This window comes from Tursiops truncatus, chromosome 1, assembly GCF_011762595.2.
Source record: "Tursiops truncatus isolate mTurTru1 chromosome 1, mTurTru1.mat.Y, whole genome shotgun sequence".
Classification (NCBI taxonomy): Eukaryota; Metazoa; Chordata; class Mammalia; order Artiodactyla; family Delphinidae; genus Tursiops; species Tursiops truncatus.
Window position 1 is genome coordinate 105,191,525 of NC_047034.1, and position 16,906 is coordinate 105,208,430.

General features: G+C 42.9%; 1 protein-coding gene across 7 annotated transcripts in view; it reads right to left on the reverse strand.

Moving 5' to 3' along the window:
• The window catches only part of LRRC8D (leucine rich repeat containing 8 VRAC subunit D), a 115,417-nt gene that overhangs the window by 84,437 nt on the left and 14,074 nt on the right, over positions 1-16,906 (reverse strand). For 3 of the 7 annotated variants that reach the window (XM_019919748.3, XM_019919750.3, XM_019919749.3), the window contains exon 2: positions 9,394-9,536. The exons of 3 other annotated variants lie outside the window; for them this stretch is intronic. The gene's annotated coding sequence lies outside the window, so the exon portion shown is untranslated. Of the gene's footprint in view, positions 1-9,393; positions 9,537-9,980; positions 12,608-16,906 lie in introns of those variants that run through there. One more of the 7 variants, XM_073811316.1, reaches the window with a different exon arrangement.

Here is a 16,906-nt window from a genome sequence, read left to right on the forward strand (position 1 = left end):
AAACAACCTAAGTGCCCATCATCGGATGAATGGATAAAGAAGATGTGGCACATATATACAATGGAATATTACTCAGCCATAAAAAGAAATGAAACTGAGCTATTTGTAATGAGGTGGATGGACCTAGAGTCTGTCATACAGAGTGAAGTAAGTCAGAAAGAGAAAGACAAATACCGTATGCTAACACATATATATGGAATTTAAGGGAAAAAAAATGTCCTGAAGAACCTAGGGGTAAGACGGGAATAAAGACACAGACCTACCAGAAAATGGACTTGAGGATATGGGGAGGGGGAAGGGTAAGCTGTGACAAAGGGAGAGAGTGGCATGGACATATATATACTACCAAACTAAAATAGATAGCTAGTGGGAAGCAGCCACATAGCACAGGGAGATCAGCTCGGTGCTTTGTGACCACCTAGAGGGGTGGGATAGCGAGGGTGGGAGGGAGGGAGTCGCAAGAGGGAAGAGATATGGGAACATATGTATATGTATAACTGATTCACTTTGTTAGAAAGCAGAAACTAACACACCATCGTAAAGCAATTATACTCCAATAAAGATGTAAAAAAAAAAAAAAAAAAGGTCATTCATGGTATTCATCTTCCTCTATCAACCAGAAAAACATACAAACAAAAAAAACACCACCACCAGCATCTAATCCTCACTGACAAAAGCCCAGCTGGGCCCTCAATGATACAGGACTATTACTTATCCTAAATCAGTGAGCTCCTTTACCCAAGTTAACTGTGAACTCACTTTCGACTGTCTTCTCAAGGTCCCCTCGCTCTCAGCAGAATTCATTTGCTCCTACCTCATGGAGAAAACCCAAGCCATCAGGAAGGAACCTTCTCAACTTCCTCGCAGCCTCCACTTGCGTACTCATCCACAGTCGCAAGTGTCTTTCCCTCCTCCTCTCCTGTCTCAAAGGAATGAACGTCCCTATTTCCTTCCCGAGACAAGCCTGAACTCCAGACCCTGGCCACCCTATCTTTTCTGGAAACTTACTCCCTTAGTTATTCTCTCTTCTACCTTCAGTCACTTCCCCTCCACTACTCTCAACTAAAATATAAGCTCTAGTTACCATGATACACAAAAAATATTCCTCCATGGACAAATGTGTACACACACACACACGCGCACTCCACTTAGTGCCCCTGCTTCTCAACTCCTATTCTATTCATCCATGACAACCTAGATTTAGACTTCAGAACACTCTACCAACTAAATACCTAATCACCAAATTCATCTCCCATTTTTAATCTTTACCTGAACTTCCTGTGGCCTTGGACACACCTGACAGTTTTCCCTATGTAACACCTGGGCGATTTGGCAAGTTGCTTACCTGAGCTTTAGATAGTTTATCTGTAAAGGACAATAACAATAATTATTTCAGGGGGTATTGTAAAAATTCTCTGACATAATATACGGAAACAACACCCAAAACCCTGGTGCTTAATATTATCATCTGTATTTGTGGATTTCCCTGGTCCTCTTTCTCTCTCCCCTTCTTCTGTCTGTTGTCGTCGGTCCTTGGGCCATCCCTGGGAATTTCAACTATCTGCATGGCTGGAACCACCAGTTCCAGTCCCTCCACAATACAGGTCTCCAACCCTGACTTCTCTCCTGGGGTCTGGATCTCTCAAGATCAGCTGAGTGCCCACAGGCACCCCAACTTTACTTCAAACTGAACTCACTATTGTCTCTCTAAACTTGCTCCTCTGCTGTTTTCCATCCCGATGAATGACACCCTCAGACAGTGAATCTTCCCAACGAGAAACATCAAGAGTCACCTTTCTTCTTCTCCCCTCTTACTCCCCCTCCCACTTTCCACCAAATCAGCAAACAATTCTTTCTCCTAAGTGATTCTCTAATCCATCCTCTCCTCTCCTTTCCTGCCATCATCACCTTAGGTCTGGTCCTCATTATGTCTACCTCGATTATTTCAACAGCCACTGGGCTTCTCCCTGCTTTCTTTTCACATACCTTAAGACAGTGACTTAAGCATTTATTTCACCTTTGATGATTCCGCAATGCTGCCAGGAAAAAGTCGACACTTCCAGAAATAGCAATGTACGACCCTAGACAAGACTGGACCAAGAATCTGAACCAAGATGCACCTCCTGCTCTCCTCGCTTCTGCACCACGACCCCTCTGCTCCAGTCCCACATACGTGGGGCTCCTTACCGGGCTCTGAACCTGGGCTGTTTCTTCTTCCTTTTTTTTTTTTTCCTGTTCAGCCTGATAAATAATCCTATCCCTCCAATATTTAGCACTAAAATCACCTCCAGCATGAATTCTTTCCTCACAAACAAGAAAGAACAAAGCACTCCCTCCTTTGTGCCCCACTCTCTATTATTATTTATTACAAGGTATTGCTGTAAAGTGTTCCACATTCTAAGTTCCAGTTAATGATTTGTGTGTCTATCTTCTAAGGTCAGGCACTGTGTCATACTCACATTGTATCTTCAGAATTTAGCACAATGACTGGTGTACAGCAGATAGGAGGAGAGATAAGGGAACTAAGATTTAATAGTTTGGAACTCAGCAAATGTCTGTTGAATGAATGAAGTAGTATAGCTGTCAATTACATTAGAATAATTGAAGAAGAGAGGAGCTGGTAAGACACGTGGACCTGACAGCTGGTGAGATGATCACAGAGGAACCTGAATGAGAAATGGAAAATGTCCACACTGATGAAGTCGTCTCCTGAAGATGTGAGGTCGGTCAGGTCAGAGGCTGGGGCTGTTGTCATTAAATGCAGGTGAATAGCTCCTATTTAAAGCACAATAGGAGAACAATTCCAACAGCCCAAGGACATTGGTCTTATAAGCAGGTTTTGGACTCTAGAACATTCTACATTATCATTTTATCAGACTTTATGCAAGCTTAGTACCTTTCAGTAGTCCCTCTACTATATCCATAAAGCACCTTAAGAACGGCAGACAAAAAAGACATGTAAATGCCTGCTTATCAAATAAAGCAACCTAGCATTTGGTGTGACATACAATGGAGACTGGAGAGAGAACGATACCCCCCGAGCTGGGAACAGAGTGAAGCAAAGTAAAACTTGGAGAAAACCCGAGCTGAAACTGGCAGTGTTTTCCCAATAAAAAACATCTATAATTAACAGGCTTTCAAGAGTACTCGGCCATATATTACGGCATCACACCTCATAAAACATTCATTCAAAAGCCGTATCAGGAATGCATATCCCAGCTCTACGAGCACGCGCAGATCACTGAAGAAGAGAGGACTTTGAAGTGAAACACCCACTGCCCTACATAGATGAAAGGGAGCCGTGATTGCTAAAAAAAAGAAATAATAATAAAATCGAGAAGAAAGTGTCATGTCAGGAATGTTAGGGTTACGTTATAAATAAATAATATTCCTGAAGGAGTAAACACATTTCTCGAAAATACATTTGCAGATGTAAAGGGCTAGCACATACAAATAAGGGCAAGACAGCCACCCAAAATAATCTCAAATAGTTTTGAACTTTTAAATTTATATCAGTCATGATAATAAGATCAAGTCATATAAGTGTACGGGTAAGATAAGGCATATTTCAAAGCCCTAGTAACTTAAAAAAGTGAATCAACGACCCAGGAACACACAAATAAGCCATCTGAACAAAACAGAGATCTCAGAAGGAGATCTGCGTAAATGTACACTTATATGCTAGAGGTGGCACCAAAAATCTGTGGAGAAAGAGTGGATTATTTGGTAAATAGTGTTGAAGAAACTGGCTCACAAGATGAACAGTTTTTAAAAAATAAAAATGAATTTACACCTCATATCTTAAACTTCGAATCGTTTAAAAACCCAAGAGTAAACCTATAAAGCTAAGAAAGTGAAGAGAGACTATAATATGAGCCTAGAATAGGGAAGCATTTCTTAAATGACTCAAAATGCACAGACCACAATAATGTTAAAAACTGGTGGGTTCACCTACATTAAAATTAAAGATTTTGTTGTTGTTGTTACTGAAAGGCACCACACACAAACTTATCAGACAAGTGACATACTGGGAGAAAGTATCCACCATATCCACAGCTAACAAGGCATTAACTTCTAGAATATACAAGGAACTCCACATGAATTCTTTCAAGGAACTTTTTACAAGAAAAGGGGAAGAGGCCCAATTCACAGAAACGGGAAATTAAGTATGTGAAGAGACGCTCAACCTCACTTATAAATCAAAACAAGGCAAAATTCAACCATGAGCCACAGTGAACATCTAACGGATAGCAAAAATCAGGAAATTTGTTAATAAGAAAAGAAACCATCGTGTAGAATTGGTGGAGCTATAAAACTGACAACATCTGTGCAGTTCCTCGTAAAATCAGTATGCTATGTCCTAAGATCCAGCAATACTGCTTGTGGACGATACTGCCTCAAGAAGCTCTTACCAGCAGATTCAATACACTCATGACTCTAAGTATACATTCCTTGGTGGGGAAAAGAGCATACACACTGCATGGAAGCCAAAAATACTTATAAAAATGTTGACCCTTTCATGTCCCTATTCCTAAAGTCGGCATGTTCTGTACGATTTTAACTGAACCTCTGCTGAAAAGGTAGGTAAGACTAAACAAAATGTTCTCGTTTCTCTTCACAGGTGAGGTTAAGGACAGAGAAAGAAGCAGATGTGATGACAGAAATGTTTGAGCCTGGGGACTGACAAACCTGGATCCGAGGCCAGGCCTCAGCTTGTCCATGTGACCTGGATAAACTACAATCTCCACTTGCCTTAGTTTCTTTACCTATACAAGAGGGATATTACCCACGCTGCACACCACCAGGAAGATTACAGATAACCCATATAAAGCATTCAATAAATAGAAAGTGATTTTTTTTTTTTAACCAGAAAAAAGAGCATCATGCACTAACCCTAACAGATTTTGGTGCCTTGCCTAATCTGCCTTCAACAGAATACCAAAACCTCAGCAATGGGCATGGAAATCAGAGAGACAGATTCAATATGAACCTATATGCCAGCTTTTTCCACTACAGAACAGGGTAAATAATCTCTCTCCTTCTATACACTTATTGAAAACTGTAAAAGTTAAGATTGGCAAGGCTCTTTTAGCTTCTGCGAAATGAATATAAGGCTGCAGATGGTGGCAGTTATGACAGTGGTGACCCTGGGACTGGTGTCGGAGTCTTGACTCGACAAACATAATAAGGAAGCACCGTAGGCAGAATGTCGGGAGAATGCTCTTAGAAGAACTCCAGTTATCCGTGACTGAGTAACTACAGGACCTCAAAGCTGACCATGAAAACAATTAACCCAGAAACAGGATCAGATCCAAAGTCAGGACTTTACACATTACCTATTTAATGTACAACGAAGATGAAAAATTCCACTTGGGAATCTTTATAACCTGACGGCTAACATAACGTACATCACCATTTCTGCATCTGCAGCCTGGAGCAGTTGTTTTACTTCAGTCCTGAGTCCCAACCTGTGGACTTCAGGATCCTGGCAGAAGTCGGTAGACTGAACCCCTGTCCCACTCATACATGTACTACTATTTTACAAAGACGGGAAGATGCTGTGGTGATTCTTTATAATATATATCCAGTTAAGTAATATTAAAGAGTGACTTTGTCACTAAATATTACCAATCATCACAAATGAGAAGTAAAACTCTGAACAAGTCAAAATCTTTGAAATCCTTTAGTAGTATAGTTTCCTGATTTTTGTAAGGGTTGAGAGCCACTGCTTTAAAGTTCACAATTTCCAATTGAAGATAGTTTTTATTTTATAACAGACATGAAGGAAAAGAGAGAGGGTTGTGAAAAACTGAAAATCCTAATGCACGTTTATCTCCATTCCTAGTCCTCTCTTGGCCATAAACTTCTCCTTGGCATTTCACATCAAAGCCAGCTACCCTTTCATTCTTAGTTCACAAGCCACTGCAATTGTTTAGAACAGACAGAAGTGGCAGTGCATTGTGTATTAAGAAAATATGCAGATATCATTCCATTCCTTACTTATAGAAGAAAAGATCACTCAGGGGCTTCCCTGGTGGCGCAGTGGTTGAGAGTCCGCCTGCAGATGCAGGGGACACGGGTTCGTGTCCCAGGTCCGGGAGGATCCCACGTGCCGCGGAGCAGCTGGGCCCGTGAGCCGTGGCCGCTGGGCCTGCGCGTCCGGGGCCTGCGCTCCGCAACGAGAGAGGCCACAACAGCGAGAGGCCCGCGTACCGCAAAAAAAAAAAAAAAAACACTCAGTTTATCTCCCTTTCCTCCCCCCTCCCTCTCCCCCACCTTCTCCCCCTTCTCCTGATGCTTTGACACAATTCTACAAGGTGGAAGTTATAGATCACTACAGATACTTCAATGGTTGAAGACAAAATAAATATTTTATCCAGCATATCCCACTGAAAATATACTCTAAATTTTAATTTATATTCTTCTCGGTGTAACATAAAAATCCTAGCTAAAGAGAGCCTCAACATGAAATGTTGCAAAAATAAGAAAAATAAACTTATTTCCATCTGGGGAGTATTACAAAACTATTTAATATATAAAGTGTGTATGGATTTGCCCATGTCTTTTATAATATAAGCTTTTCAGTAAGTTATCCTGAACTGGGGTGAGGAAGTTGGGGGGCTATGTACAGTGGTCATACAGTATGTAGGGTAGTGGAGTATGAAGAGAGCTATATACATCATTTATTAATTTTTTAATTTATTATTTCTTTTCTGGGATGTAAACTATGTCCTAGGGGTAAACCAGAAATGTTGTTCTTTACTCTAAGAAGTTAAAATATGCTAATATGACCTTTCAAAAAGATACTGTTCACTAAGACCTGACATAAAATATGTGTAAATTAAAATATGCCATTAGAATGTTGGCAGCAGAAAACAAATCACAACGATGCAAACACAGCTAAATCTAGTAACTAACACAGAGGAAGTGTAAATTTCAAACATGGAAACAACAACAATAAAACCCCCTAATAGCTCTGGGTAGAGAGGAATGGGAAAAGATCTGGAGATTTAGGTGAAGTTAATCTCGAGTCAGTGTTTAGCAGCTCTCTTTTAGAAAAGCAAAAGGCCATCTGAATCAGCGTTGCCATTTCTTCCTTAAGCGGCCACTTTCCAGATTACAAGAGAGCCAAGCACTATAAAGCAGAAGACTCTTGTTCAAGTCCCAGCACGTCCATTTACTAGTATGACCACTAACAAGTCACATTTTATCAGCCTCAGTTTCCTCGCTCCATCAAATAGAATAAATGAATCCTATTCCAGACTGTTAAACAGAGTAATAAATTATACAGGAGATATAGAAAATGCGCAATGAGGATCTAAAGGCCATTTATTATGATTCCTGGGTTATTATTTAATTAGTATCAAATTCCACTAGGGTGGGAATAAATCCTGTTCCTAAATAGGGGACAAGTTTGGGAGGTCACAAAGGCTGTTCTATTTTATCTTGAAACAGAATGACAGATGTTGAGGAAAGTCCTCAGGTGAATTGATGAATCAGAGGGCCAGGAGTATACCTGGGTATAAAAATAGAGGCAAAATACTATGGTTGTACAGGTCTTTCAAGAGTCTCTCTTAATGACTTGTTTTCACTTTTAATCTCATGATGTATTTGGCAAGAAGAGGCATAAACACAAGCTTCTCACAATTAAATTCAAACTTAAGAAGTCCACATCTATCTAGAAAAAGATAAAATTAATTGCTCAGCGCTCATAGTGTATCTTGGCTACTTAATGCTAACACGATGCCAATTACTGATAATATCACAATGCTCAAAGCACCTGCATTTTAAAAGAGATTAAAGTTCTGAAGGCTACTGGCATAATGGGATCTTATAATTTAAATTACCTCCATGCTGCTAATAAGAAAAAGAAAGAGGGGGAGGGGAAAGTACAAATGTACCAGGCTGAGTAACTACAAAAGATTTTCCTCTCAAAGCAAAATTAATTATGTAGTAAATAATATTTCACTACAAAAAACATCAGCATTAGAGTGATATAGTCGGCATAGGACATCACAAATTTAAATTCTACAACCAACCCTGCTTCCCGAGAAAGCCTGACCACCCAATAAGGTGAAGGGGCTAAGTGCACATAGTACTGTGATTTTGCACTTTCCCTCCCTGCTACAGAAAGAGGCTCTTCTTTGCAGAATCTCACTTTCCTCCCCTCTAGTCATTTGTATGGATCCCTTCTTCCAAAAGAAAGAGACAGAAGATACTACTGGCTTTAACTTCATTCAAACATTTAAATTGAGGCTACAATCTTCCCATCAAACTGCCTCTCACCTCCTCTCAACCATCACACCTCCTTTAGTGTCCCTCCACAAGACTGGAGTTCAACCAGGTAGACAAATAAAGGTGGGGAAACAAGACCGGGCTTTCACTGGGGGAAAAGTCCATCTGATTTAGTCCGCAGAGGAGCTGCCAGGGAAATGAAGAAGCAAAAACTCTGCGCATAAAACCAACCTTTCCTCTAGCATTTTGTTCTCCACCTATGCGCTTCTGAGATGGAGTAAGACAAGCAATGTGAAACTGTAACCTACCCAGTGAATTTGAGAAAAGTCGTTCTCAATTTTACTCTGATGAAAAATGGCATTTAATGAATAAAGATGTCAGGCTTCTACCTTTAAAAGTACCTCTGTCTCAGCAAGAGAGGCTGGCTAAGAATCCCCAACTGGAATTAACAAGCCAGACATCAGACTAAACATCTCAGAACTAGCTGCCCCTCATTCCCGGTCACTACTTTTCCAGTGTGTGTCTGCATCACGAACTCCCTCAGTTCCTGACAGCCTGGCTCTTCCAAAATGGAAAGCAAAGAGCCTGGACTCCTCTGTTTCACCGGCGGAAGAGCTGGTGAGATTTCTTAGCCCGGACACCAAGCCTCTTGCTCCCCTTTCCACCTTACAAATCACCCTCAACTCATCCTCTTTCTCCCCCAGGTCCCCACCCCTCCCACTCACATTACTCTTAATAACACCCAAGCCACCCATTTCTGTAGATAACCCCTGGCCTGGAGAACAAAGTGAAGAACAAAGAGCCGCTGCTTCAGGCGGCAGGAGGACAAGAGGCGAGGGTGGAGAGGGCAGCTGAGGACTGGGAAGCCTCCCGGGCACAAGCAGCCCAGCCTGGAAAGCTCCTGCCTAGGGTGGGTGAGGAAGCGGGGCAGGTCCCATGGGCGCCGCGTGCTGCCACGCGCCTTATCGCCGGGGTCCAACACACCCGGGTAGCAAAGCCACGGAGTTTGGAGAGATCCTCCTGGACAGAAAGCAGCCAGGGGGGCGCAACCTAGAAAAGGCACGGCGAGTGAGGCTGCAGCGCGGGAGCTGCAGATCCGCTGAGTGACTGAGTGACAGCCCAGCGCCCGGCCCGCGGGCTCGCAACCCAGCCCCGCACCTGGACCAGGCGGCCACCCTGCTCCCTCAGGGCGCTCTCCTCTCCGGGGACTGGCTTCCGGCGGGCTCCGCGAGCTGGAACCGGCGCGACTTCACTCTTCCATCCTGGGACCCGGCGGCACGTTACAGACAGCCCTGCACTTCCTGTTTGAAACACAGGGGAGAGAAAGACCGAGAGAGATCCGAGTGCCGGCCAAGCGGAGGGAGGGACGCAGGCCGGCGAGGAGGGCGGACGAGGGGGCTGCGGGTTGCATAACCACCGCCGCCCGCCTCGCACGGTCCGCGGCACCCAGCGCTCTCCCGGAGGGCGACCCGCCACCCCGGCGGCCCGCGAGGTGGCTGCCCGCGGCCCGGCCTCCCCCTGCCGGCGGCCTCGCCTGCGGCGCACTGGCAGCCCTTCCGTTTCCAGCCCCCGCCTAGGTTTCCCCCTCCCCGCGCGGACCTAAGTCAACTACAAGCTGTCCGCCTGCCTCAGTGTTCCTCCTTTCCTCTCCTCTCCGCCCCCGGAAAAAAAAAAAAATCGGCCGGAGGGGAAGGTATAAAGACAAGCTGAGCCTTTCCAGGGGAGAGGAAGCTGGATTTACGCACAATTTTAAACTTAGCCACATCCCAGTATATCCACTACAGCTCAGCTGCCGAAAGAGCTTCTGGATGGGAAATTACTTCTCTTGCGCCTGGCTGACTCAAAAGGGAGAGCGTTCATGCAGCAGCCACGAACTGCCAAAAAAAATAAAAGATAAAAAAGTATTCCGGGCTCCTAGGCTGTGTACTGGGATCCTTACCGGCACAGAGCCCTAATATTTATACATAAACCAATTCCACACAAAAGATCATCATATAGTGCATTCTTCCAGAAAACAATTAAGTATTTCTCTGGGCGTATGAATCACAGAGCAGTTCCAAAGTTCTGCGTTTGTCCATTTTGTCACCCTCTGACTTGGGTGAATTTCGGGGTAGTGTTTAAAAGATAGTGAACAGGTGGTTTAAGAATTTGCCATAGGCAGAGTGTACCAGCTCCAGGCGTCCGCTTATGCATTCAGTGCCCAGTTTCTGGGCTTTCAGGTGTGGACAGATTCACCGGTACCCTACGTGCCCTTGCACACGAATCTATCAGGTTGCAAGGCACCTACAGCACTGTCTCTGATAAACAGCTCCTTTTATCATCAAGGTGATAGCTTAAATAAAAGTTATTCCTGTTTCAAAACTCAACATGGAGAACAGAATATAAAGGATGATTATTCTACATAAAAACTTAAATTTTGACTGAAAGAAAGAAACTGATGGACATTAAGCTCCTGCTAAGCGTTAGCATCTCATTTTAATCTCCCTTTAGTCTTAATATTTCCCAACAGATCTGCAAAAGTCCTATTCTCATATTCCCAATTGAGGAAGCAGGGTCAGAGAAGTTAAGTAACTGTCCTGATGTCTTAGCTAGAAAGTGGTCAAATGGAGAATTGAATAAGAGTTCTTTCCTAAGTGTAAAATCTGGGCCATTTCCTCTAAGCTCTGCTTATTCTCAAAACAATAGTGAATTCTCAGAGAAAAATCAAGCCCATCGACCATCTGTGATCCATTCCTTCATCTCCAAACGAGCCTGCAATTCCATGCTATCACTCTGTTGAACTAGCTAGGCTCCTTACCCACCTGAATAATATGTACCTTGATTACTCGAGCAGAGGACACCGTGCTCTTTCCCATTATCTACCACTGGCTCTGTCTGCCTTTTCAGAATTACTCGGTGGCAAAAGTTCAAAAGGTTCTAGGATAGCCACTCATATGCCAAGGTACAAAGTCTATCCAGTTCAGAACCTAATCTGCTGACTAATGTTTGTTCCCTGAATTCTCTTCCAACTGGGCCCTTTTAAGAGGAAGGCAACAAACAAACAAAAACCACACCACACAAAACAAAACATGCATGGACTCCACTCTTAGTGAAACTTGAAATTCTCTCACTTTCCATCTCCTTCTGCTTTGGCACTTAGTTCGCACTCACCTGTCAATAGCATGCTGCCACGAGCCTCCTGACAAGCCAAGAAACAGAGCATGTATTAAGAGGTGATTAAGAAGCTTGGCAATGAGACCCCAGACACTTGAGCGGAGAGTGAGGGAGAAAGTGAGTGCTTTTGTCTTGTCTGCTGATGAGCTATGTCTCACTCGCCCTTCCCCACCACCTCACTCAGCAGCACAGACTCTGGAGCTGTAGGGCACGCAGGTGAAGGGCAAGGACAGTTCAAGTGTGCCGGTAGGGGCTGGGCAGGGGCAGATGCACTCCCGTCCTTCAGGTTCGCACAGTGGCATGCGGGCTTATTACTAAAAACCTCCTGAGGGATCTTAGCATGCTTTTAGGGTCCAGGTCTGCCTCTGCTGCCATCATTTGCCTTCTCTCAGTCCCTTGCTTACCCTGGACCTGTCCACTCTTCATTTCTTTTCACCAACCTAATGCTTCTTCCCAAAGCACTGCCACTGCTTTCCCACAAAGTACCTGGTGGGAGGGAGGGAGGAAGGAAGGAGGGCACTGAACTCAAAACTTCTCTCAATTCTCTCATTAAAAAAAAAAAAGTCAATAATTACCATGTTTTGGATACAATTCTATTTCAAAATACCTTTTGGTATCCCTGCCTTCATTTCTGTTACTCATAAATCCAAGAGCCTAAACCTCTAAAGAAAAATGAAATTCTTGAGACAAAGCAAAGGAAACATGCTTAAATTAAGCTGCCTGGATCCCAAAGTTCATAGTTTGGATAATACAACATCCTAAGATTGCATCCATTCCTGACAAGTATATAACCTAACAATCACAAGACCAAAGCATCATATCGTACTTTCTCACAGCTCAGCTATTCTCCTGCCCCTTCTGTATTTCATGGAAAGTGTTTCTTCCTTGCCACCGTTAGGCAGAAAAAAATATTAAAATAACAACCTCATAAAAAGAGAAAAAAATGCTCCCAGGTAGGCACAAATGACTCCACAAAAAATAAAACTGATTTTGGAAGAATACTGGAGGTTAATTTTGCAAGTCTCCACTCCCTAAGTACCACAGTCTGTGGACCAACACAGCAAAGTGTGAAAGCCATTTTAGAGGCTCCAAATTAAGTGACAAAAGATAGCTTTCCTGAGGACTAATGGGTGTGGAGAAAGAGATGATAAACTCATATCCCAAAACGATGCTCCTTATCTTTCTTCATCTTAAAAGAGAAAGACCTTACTTTGGTGATTAAAAATGTCTGCCACACGATTTCTCTGTGTGAGGAATCTTGGCCATTATTACAGCTGGATTTTCTGCAAACAAAAAATGAAAAATGACAACAAGCCATCTGGTTACCTAAGAGACTGTCTCTCTGTAACAGCAGCCTTCACAGCGGCATCCCTGTCTCTGTCTTCACTTCCAGGGTAGCACATGCAACAGGCTTTTCTGTGAAGGAGGTCTCTGGCACTCACACTCATCTCCCGGCCTCTGCAAAACCTGGGCCGTGGCTTTCAAGGAAAATGTCTTCAGAGCCAACTGGCTGGCTTGATTGGCATTTACCCACGGACGGTTATTAGCCATTTTCAAGGAGCCAGAGTGTCATTTCCCATGGCAAAAATGTAGCAAGGGGATGCAAATCACCTTTTTAAAAAAGTCTGCCTGCAAGGTGGTTTAGGCTCCCTCCTAGGCACAAGAGTCTCCTGGTTTCAAGCAAGTTGAGAAGGAAAGCACTACTCAGAACACCTGCAGCATTACTTGGAAGACCCAGCTACACGTCAGAAACACAGGCTTGGGTGGCAACAGGCGTGAGCTGGTATGTCCCTGAGCTCAGTGCTTCAAAGCACACACATCTTGAGCAGAATTAGTAACATTTACATAGGACCCACACATGCCCTGCCTCACTGGATTCTCAGAACTGCCTTTGCAAGGAGGTCTCATTACCACTGTGCGAGAAGTGGAGCTCATAGGTGTTGTTCTCAAAGCAGTAGGTAATGGAGCTAAAATTCACCCTGGGTCTGTTCTTCCTCTGGATTGAGAAGAAATGAGTAGGTGCATTTTGGCTGTGGATTTACTATTCTGTGCTACACATCTTTTACTCAGAAGAATCTCTCTCAACTATATCACGTGATTTCATCAACTTCCCAAGTTGTTTGAAAGAGTAAACTATAAACATGTATTTTCCAACGGGCCAACTGATTCTTAGCAATATGTCAATATAGATTAGGTTAAACATGATCTTAGGTTGCAGCTGAAAAGTATTTAATAAAATAATAAATAAGACAGATCCACAGGTCGATCAAACTGTGATGGACAAAATCTTTTTTTTTTTTTTTGGTCTGAGTTGGGTCTTTTGCTGCACGCGGGCTTTTCTCTAGTTGTAGTGAGCGGGGGCTACTCTTCCTTGTGGTGCGCGGGCTTCTCACTGCCGTGGCTTCTCTTGTTGTGGAGCATGGGCTCTAGGGCGCGTGGGCTTCAGCAGTTGTGGCGCCACGGCTCAGTTGTGGCTCGCGGGCTCTAGAGCACAGGCTCAGTACTTGTGGCACATGGACTTACAGTTGCTCCACTGTGTGTGGGATCTTCCTGGACCAGGGCTCGAACCCGTGTCCCCTGCATTGGCAGGCAGATTCTTAACCACTGCACCACCAGGGAAGTCCCAATGGACAAAACCTTAATACATTTTTTCCAAGTTTCCCCTCTCATTCTTCAGTTAGTATGCAAATATACATGTAAAGTGAGCCATGACGGCTGATGTACTGTGATTCAGTGAACATAAATATGAAAGATTAGCAGGAAACCATATAAGCTTGACTAAATGCAAATACTTGTACATAAGTTAAGAGTATTCAAACTGTTCCTGGCACAGACTGCTAACATGAACAGCCTTGGGTTATTTACTGACTGTTGATCATGATGTGTATGGTGTAGACTAAACACTGTCCTATAAGACATTTTTCTTTGGAAGGCGTGTTTTGTCTGTTCATTGTCTGCAGTGGGTATTTCTGCCTCATTAAAAAGAAAATTTAAAAATTCTCTTTGGGCATCCGTTTAAAAATAATACATTAAAAACCCAACAACTTAAAATGATTTAACAGGTCCAATAAATATAATGTTTATTACTAAGAAAATAATGTTCTTAAAAAGATTTTTTAAATATATAAATATCTACAATTACACACTGGGAAGTAGCAATATAAGAGTTGATAGGGAACAAGTCATATTGTCTACTGAGTATATCAATTCGCAACCACCTATTATAACGGAATCTTCAAGAAGAAAAGCAATTTACAAATAATTTAAGGTGGCAAAGCTGGACAGTTTGATCTTCATCTCCTTTCCTTTGCCTGCAGTGGAGTGACTAAGGCAAATAGCATGAAAGAGAAACAAAGTGCCTGGAAAACCCAGAAACGTTATTATAAACTTTTGAAAGATTATTCATCAATTTTTAAACTAAACCTAGCTAAACAAATTCCAACCACTTTACATGTATTGACTCAATTATTCTGGACAACTCTATGAAGCAAGAACTACCATTACTTCCATATTACAGACCAGGAAACAGACAAGAGCTATTAAGTAATTTGCCTAAAGTAATACTACTAGCAAATACCAGAACTTGGGCAGCCTGGTTGGCCACAGAATCTACTTTTAACCAACACATTTTACTACCAGTGGGGTACCATTGGCTTGGGCTTGCTTTCTCCAGAATGAAAGTTCATGGGGAATAGTCCCATGCTAAGGCAGAAGGAGAGAAGTGAAAGGTCAGGGGTTTTCCTTTCTACAGCAAGAATGGAACCACCGGTTGTACACGGTCAGGGATGCAGTGCCTGCTACATGTTGCTGAATAAATGAATATTTAAAAGAAAGGAAAAGATATCTGCCGAACAGCCAACTCAGGAAGAAGGGCTGCTTCCTTACCTTGACCAGAATCCTGGATTGCAAGGCTCCAGGATTGCCCGCCTCCAGCACAACTGAATTAGCAAGGGAAGGGAATGCACTGAACTCCACGTGCTTTGATCTTGACAAAGCATTTGATAGTGCCCCATACAATCAGGATGGCCAAATCAACTGAAACTTACGTGGCTACAAGAACCACACAGGAGTTAAGCAGGCTGGAAAGAAAAACACTGGATACATCTACCAGTGTGGTGAAGAAAAGAACCACAAGGAACAGTATTCAATCTGTATTCAAGTAACTTAGAAATTATTCACACTGTTATAATCAAATTTGCACATAACATTAATCTGGGAGGGGTGAAAAGGGCAAATGAGGGCAAGCCAAATGACTTAGTTAAATTAACAGAGAGGTGAGGAAAAACAGGAAGTTTGGTTTCATTTCTGTTCTCCCTTTAATTTTCAGGGAGGGGCTGAGGATGCCCACTGGGTAGTAACCGCCTCTAGACCTGAAATGCCAAGACTGAACTAAAGGTAAAGTAAGCAATAGCAAACTGGATATGTTTAAGATTTTAGGACCTTCGGTCTGAACTTCAAAAAGCATGATCCTATTATTCCACACACCATCAGTAAAGTTCCACGGGAAATAATATTCCTTTCAACAAGAAGACTTTGTTAGCAAAACTCAAAGAAATGAAGGGGCTCAAAGGCTGAATTTAGAGGTCAGATGAAAAAGTCAGTGGTGTATGTATAATCTGGCCCCACTACAAATATGCTGCTCAGGCAGAAGGTCATGAGAATGGTTTGTAAACATACGGCAGGATAAAGAACAGCGGAGAAGGAAGAGAGAAGAGAGCAAAAACTTGGACTAACATTATTTTTTTAAGCATAAATTATAATTTCTAATTTTTTTTAATGTTGAGAAATTGCTTCTCCCTTGGTAGAACTGTTTGCTCTCCCAGCAAAATTTATACTTTAAAAGTCAGTCGTTGATTTAGAACTCAAGAAACGGAAGCAGGAGGGGTCTGCAACATTTGGAAAAAAAAAAATGGCCTAACTTCATGCTAGGTCCCAGGAAATGTACAAGTGAGCATCATACCACTCAACTCCTAAGAGACTGAAGAGCTGAACTATTAGCTGTGTAGCCACCATGCCCCAGGCAGCGGACTCCACAGCTGATGAGAGATTGTCCACGAAGGGACAGTCACGAAGGAAATGCTGCATGTTCCATTTCCTTCGAAATAAACAAACAAAAAAAGCGGGTGGGGCAGGGTAGGGGACTTAGCACAAAGGCATAAAGTTTAGAGCCATAGTGCATTCTATTGTAGATGAATGGGAAAATTTATGTGAAAATGATGGTGCTCTGAGATTATTTAATATCTATACGGAATAATAAGCAAACGATGAAACCTAAATAGACAGATCTTCCCCAAGGTTTGATTCCTGGCCGCCTCCTATGGTTTATAAATCATCCACACGATGGCAAACTCACAATTGGCCTCAGAATGTCTACAGGCCCTACTCCCTTATCTGACTGCACTCAGAATCACCTGCAGGCTTTTAAACAGAATGTCTGGGGCAGGGGGTGGGTGGGTGCTGCTGGTGGGCATGGGGTGTTCCCAGAATCTGTATGTTTAAGGACTCCCAGGTGACCCTA